The 6,602-nt window shown below is 41.2% G+C and overlaps 1 non-coding gene across 1 annotated transcript; it reads right to left on the bottom strand.

Annotated features, from left to right (window-relative positions):
• Positions 1 to 4,893: 4,893 nt before the first annotated feature.
• Positions 4,894 to 5,038, bottom strand: LOC129689208 (small nucleolar RNA SNORA48). The gene has a single exon (XR_008722074.1). It is a non-coding gene; the product is annotated as a small nucleolar RNA SNORA48 (small nucleolar RNA).
• Between the last annotated feature and the right edge of the window lie 1,564 nt (positions 5,039 to 6,602).

The following is a 6,602-nucleotide window of genomic DNA, read 5'->3' on the forward strand; positions in this document are numbered from 1 at the left end:
ATCTAGAGATATGACTAATTGATTAGTATAGTCTCTATGCTACTATAAAATATATACAAATGTCCTGAAATAAAATGACCACTACACATGCAATGTTACGTGTGGAAACTTCCATTAGAGGTGTGACTACATAGGCTTTTCTGCAGAGAATAGTCATGGTTTTGTGTTATTGAAAATATTCTCTTTCATTCTGTTTTAGAGTATACCATGCAGCCTCTTCGTGTTTGTGGTCCAGGAATGCTAAGGAATTACCTTCTTTCCTCTAAACATCTTTTTATCATTCATGTTGCTTTATTCCTCTTCATAAAAATCATTATTTCTAGATGTACATGCATTTGTTGGAATTTGTAGTGGATATTCAGTTTTGATTGTAAATCTGACTCAAAGTTTACTCAAAACACCTGACACTGGAAATTATTATATTTGAAAGTCTTTCCAATCCACATTGCTGCCATGACTTAAAATTCTTTCAATGTGTCCTACAAGTGCACACTTTTAGCTCAGTCATGTCTTAAATGAATTAGCAATGTGCTAAGTTAAATTTGAGTAGTAAAGTACAAGGTGGAAGCCTCAGAATCTGGAACCTATTAGTCTGGGCATCAGACATACAGAGTTCATTGAACATATAAAAATAGCTAGTAGACATTATGAAAAACAAGTTAGAACAAACACTTATATGCCTATACATTTTCCAGAAATAAGACAAGATTAATATTTATGCCAGAAAACCCACTAAGTCTTCAAACAGCAAGATTCTTTAATATTTGGTCCAAAATGACTCTATCTTTCTGTGATTTTTCTCCCTTAAGATGCTGGTTATGAGCTCCCCAAGAAGAGCAGAATTGTAATAATTTGAAGACAGCCATTAGGCTGTCTTCACCACACAATCTCACCTCACAGGCTATGGCTCTATTTGGTTGGTAGCAGCTGAGGACAACCATCGGAGGCACACAGCTCATTTTCAAAGTGGATATTCTACAGCAGACGAGGCAGCTGAGATCAAAGGCTAGTGTCACCCTGGCATCTTGCCCATCATACTGGGATGCGACTTCAGAATAAACGCGGATACCTCCTTTCTCCAGCAGCAGCACCAGCACAATCATCAAGAGAATGTCTACACTGAGAGAAGCAAGCCATGAGGTCAGACATCTCTAACGTTTCCAACAAAGAAGCTGCCATGATTTTAAAAAAGAGTGCTGGGAATTCAAACCTAGCCTTTTTCTCAAAAGTAAACAGCTCTGGGTGTTAAGGAATTAAAAGAAGGTCTGCAGCTCTGTCTGAAGGCAACAACAGCAACAAAACCTTAGGTTCAATAACTGACAGAAGACAATCAGAGAGAGAAATGAGAAAAGCCCTCCTGGGGTTAGTAGAAACCTCAAACAGAGGCCTCCTAGTAACCTCTGCAAAAGGCCTGGCATTGACTGCTGCGCACAGAAAACCAATTGATGCCTCGGGACACTGTCAAACAGAAGAGAGCAAGTAGTGAGCAATTAGCGAATACTGACAGTGGGGTGTGATATCAACAGAGGTAGACAGAGGTATTAGAGGGAAAAGACAGTCAAAGAAAGAACTTCTATAATCACCATCACTGTAGGGTGGCTGGGCACATGCCCAAGGCTACCCTCTGAGGAGTTAGGAAGAGATTTCACAGTGCAAGGGAAAGCTAATTTACAAAATGCTTCTAGCCTATCCAAGAAACTAAGCAGAAAAACAAACACAAGAACACTCAAAAAGAAGCAAGGATTCATAGAAACATCTGTAACACAGTGCTACTTAAATGTTCATTGTCAATATGTATAAATAAAGCCATATAGATCATGGGGAGAAACAGGAAATTTCAATCCATGTGCAGTAACACTACAAGAAGCAAACTGCCTTTCAAAAGTCCATACGGCAAATTTAACAAAGACTTCAAAACAATTGTGTATTAACCCAGATCACTATACTTATACTATATGCCAGCTAAATACGCACAAATAAGGTATGAAGATAATATTACATAACAGAAACAATATTTCATTTACAAATTACAAATAATCAAATGGAAACTTATTAAAAATAAAATCAATGAGACAAACATGTAGTCAAATATTGCAAGAATACATTTAAATTTACAAAAAATAAATATTAAGATTTTTTGATACAAATTTCTAATTTGAAGAGAAGGAAAAATAAAATAAGGCAATGGAAAGTGTTCCATAGCTATTTGCCTGTCTTCTTTTGAGAATTTTCCATTTACTAATTAGGTTGTTTATTTTATTAAGGTTTAGTTCTTTGAGTTCTTTGCATGTTCTAGAAAGCAAGCATGTTTTGGATGCATTGCTGGTAATGATTGTCTTCCGTTCTTTGGGCTGCCTCTCCAGTAAATTGACAGTTTGCTCTGCTGTGCAGAACTTTTTTTTTTTTTTTTTTTTCATTTGTTGATTTTTGGTTTTATTTCCTAGCGTTTCTGGAGTCCCATTCAGAAAGTCTTTCCCTGAACAGGTAAGTTGAAGCAACCTCCTTACTTTTCTTCTAGAAATTCTGGGGTATCAGAACTTGTAAATTGAAGTTCCTGATCCATTTTGAGAGTTTTTTTATTATTAACTTTTTAGCAATTCTTTGTGACACATCATGCATCACAGTCCTGCTCATCTCCCAGTCCTCTCATGTCCTTGCAACATCCTCACCTTCCAGAAATAAGCACACACACGCCCGCGCGCGCACACACACACACACACACACACACACACACACACACACACACACACACTAAAAAATAATGTTTTGAAAACATCTCAGTCCAAACAATAATTGCTCCAACCTGAGACCCCTCCCATGGTGGAGAGCCAGCTCCTGACACTAATAATAACACTCTGCTGTGCTTTCAGACAGGTGCCTAACTTGACTATTGTCTGTGAGGTTTCAGCTGATTGAGACAGATGCTAGGATTTGCAGCCGAGCATGGGGCAGAACTCTAGGGTTTCTGCTGAAGTGTTGGGGGAAGATGGAAGGACATAGAGGGGACAGGAACCTCTCAAGAAGACCAACAGAAACAACTAACCCAGTCCCATGGTGGCTTTCAGAGACTGAGACATCAACTAAGGAACATGCATGATGTGGATTCAGGCCCTCCGCACATATGTAACAAAGGGTGGCCCAGTCTTCATATGGGGCACCTGAGTGTTTGTGGTGGGGGTGGTGAAGGCAGGTGTTTCTAAAACGGACTTTATTGCCTACTTTTGATCACTTCCCCCTGGCAGCACTACCTTGCCTGACCTTAGGGTATGCAAATGTTCAGTCCTGATGTGACTTCATGTGCTGGGGAAGGTTAATTAAGGGCGGAGGGGAGCTCCCCTTTTCTGGGGACTAAAGGGGGCTGAGAAGGGAGAAGGAGTGGAAGTGGGGGGAACTGGGAGGAGGGGACAGAGAAGGCTCCTTCAGGATGTAAAGTAACTAAACTAATAAAAAAATAAAAGCTGACTAATACACACACACACACACACACACAAATTCTCATTGTGGAAGTCATATGTCACGGTATGTCCCACAGTATATCTATCTGTTGGCAATCTTTACTTGCAAATGTTCATTGTAATGAGTTATTGGTCTGGCTCATGGTCTCCAGCTTCTATGATACTAGGAATAGGACACCAGTTTATCCTGCTGTTGCCCTTTGTTATGGACGTCTGACAGCTTTGGATCATCAGGACTGGCCCTACCATGGATCCCAAGTGTGTGCAGATGATAGAGATTTGTGGGTGGGTCAAATCGGAGCTCTGGATCTTGGCCTGGCCTGTGTGGTAGCTGAGCTGGTCCCTGGGTTGGATCTCACTTGTTTATACCACTAGGGCAAGCTCTAAGCACTCTCAGGCTAGGCCACCCAATGATGCCATCAGAGGAGGGAGGCTCACCTTTCTTGCTCTCATGCCATCTTGCGAGGTCAGCCTCACCCATGACTCTGGAGCCAGCTCCACTGTGCTGCCCAGTCAAGGCACATGAACCACTCTCCCAAGTGTTGAAGCCTGCAAGGGAATGAGCCAGCTCGCTGGCTCTCACACCCTTGCAACTGGCTCACCAGTGCCTTCACAGTTAAGGTCAGCTCCACTGTGATGCACAGTTGAGGTGCAGGGACTGCTCTCCGGAGTACTGCAACTGGTGCGGGCAGGAGAGCTCTCTCTTGATCATAATCCTGTGTGCAGCTTTCCCAGTCCATAGAGATACTGAGTGGTGGGGGTGCAGGAGCTTCTTCTCTGCATCTGTACCACCACTCAGCAGATGAGTGGCAGGGTCAGCTCTCCCACATTCATGCCCTCGAGGCCAGCTGACCCACACCGCTGCCAACAGGGCCAGCTCCACTGTGCTGCCTGGGTAGGTGCAAGGCCCAGTCTCCTGAGCACCACTGCTGGTGAGAGATGGGGCCAGATCTCTAGAGCGCTTCAGACAGTGAGGGATGGGGCCAGTTCCGCACAACCACTGGACATCCACATGGTCCCTGACAGGGCTGTCCCAATCAGGGATGGATCCCTGCCACTGCATAGCAAGGGACACAGAGATGACCCTCGCCATACGCGCCCAGGTGAAGGGGCTGGCCACTCACAACAGGCTACTTTGCTCCACCCTTGAGCCTCAGTTCCACCTCTCTTCATAATGCTCAAGCTGCTCCACTTCTCTTTCTCTCTCATCCCAGCACCGCGTACTTGCACACTGTGGTGGCTCACCCTGCAGGCTGGCCTTGCAGCCGGGCCACATCCTCAGTCCATGCTGCGGGTCATGGTGTCAAGCGGGTGTGTTGCCGCCTGGTAGTAGTTGGGGCTCTGTGTGTGCAGTGCGGTGAAGGGCTGGTCTGTGGGCAGAAAGCACGTCTCTGTCTTCCTCCTCCTGTACTGTGCTGCCTGGATTTGGTTTGATTTTTTATGTATCCTAGACAAAAAACAGCTTTGGCCACTAAGCAAGTCATCAAGCTAGGATGAAAAAAAGGACTGATATCTGCTCTGCCCATGACTGATATAACAACAAAACCACCAACAAGATGTCTCTTTGCCCACTGCCAGGGTCATTGGAGTTGAGTTTTGTACAGGGTCAGAGAAAAAGTTTTACTTTCAATTTTTCTGCATGTTGAAATAGTTTTCTTGGGACCATTAGTTGGAGGTGATGAACTGTTTCTAAGGCATGTTTTGGATGTTTTTCTCAAAAAAACAGTAATTGTAGCATCTTGGGCCCCAGTTCTCTTTCATTGATTTGCATGTCTATTTGTGCCAATACCGGGCTGTTTTTACTGCTCTGCTATATATACTTTGAAAATCAGTATGGTGATAATTCCAGCAGTATTTCTTTTGCTTTTGCTGTCCTTGATAATCTGTACCTACAGATAAAATTTTTAATTACTTACTATCTGTGTATGAAGTATTAGAAGTTTGATCGAGATTGAATCGAATGTGTAGCTTGCTTTTGGTAGAATTGTCATTTTCAAAATAGTAATTCTTTCAACCAATCATTAAGAGATGTCTCTCCATCTTCTAGTGTCTTCTACAATAGATTAAATTTTTCATTGTAGATTTCTTTAGTTTTCTTGGTTAGAAGGTTTTGTGTATGTGTGTAAAACTGTTTTTAATGGAATTCATTATTTTCTTTATTTCTTTTTATTCTGTTTATCATTATCATAAAGGATTTAAGAGGTGGGCGCATGAATAAAAGCACTTCTCTTGCAGAGGACAAAGGTTTGGTTCCCAGCATCCACACTGGATGGCTCACAACTTACTGTCACTATAGGGTAGTGATAATTTTTATTTAAAATATTTTTGATTTGTTGATGATTTCACACATGAGTATGCTTTTACATATTTTCACCCCTCTCTCCTCCTTCAGCTCTTGCGATGTTTCTCCAAATTCCTCTCAAATTCATGACTCTTCTTTAATTATACTTGTTATATATTTATTGTCAACCTGCCACATCCTTTTAGGATGATCATATGTGTATATTTTTAGGGCTGCCTGCTGATCATGGCTTCTGTATGTGATAAAGAACAAGCACCTATGAAATTTAAACTATATGGTCACATGAACAAGATATAATAATGACAACTTCATCAGTTGATAAGCCAACAAGGATGAAGAAAATCTCACAAAGTCCCAATCCTAAATGAGGAGCTACAGGCTACTCAGAAAGGACATATAAATCTTCTCCAAGGATAAGATCTCTTCTAGGATAGACTTTTTGAAACACAAACAAGAAGCATTACAGAAATAATGGGTGGTGTCAAGATCATAGTGAAAACATGGACTTTCTTTTGAGGACAATGAAAGTGTTCTATAATTTATTACAGTTACCTTACACAGGTCTTTGAATACACTAAATACTATTAAATTGAATTATTTAAATAGATGAAATGTGTGTTGTGAACTATACCTCAATAAAGATATTATATATGTTACTGAATATGAATGTATGTATGCATATCCCTCATGTGAGACAGGTCACACTATGGAGTTCCAGCTTCCTTTGAATTCATAATCTAAATTCTAAGGTTATAAGGACCATATGTTCAAATAGATATGAAGTACCATACTCAAATTATGTGTAATACTTTTACACTAATAGAGTACAGAATAAATAGGTAGGC

This window comes from Psammomys obesus, unplaced genomic scaffold (assembly GCF_907164565.1).
Source record: "Psammomys obesus unplaced genomic scaffold, mPsaObe1.curated_primary_1811, whole genome shotgun sequence".
Taxonomy (NCBI): domain Eukaryota; kingdom Metazoa; phylum Chordata; class Mammalia; order Rodentia; family Muridae; genus Psammomys; species Psammomys obesus.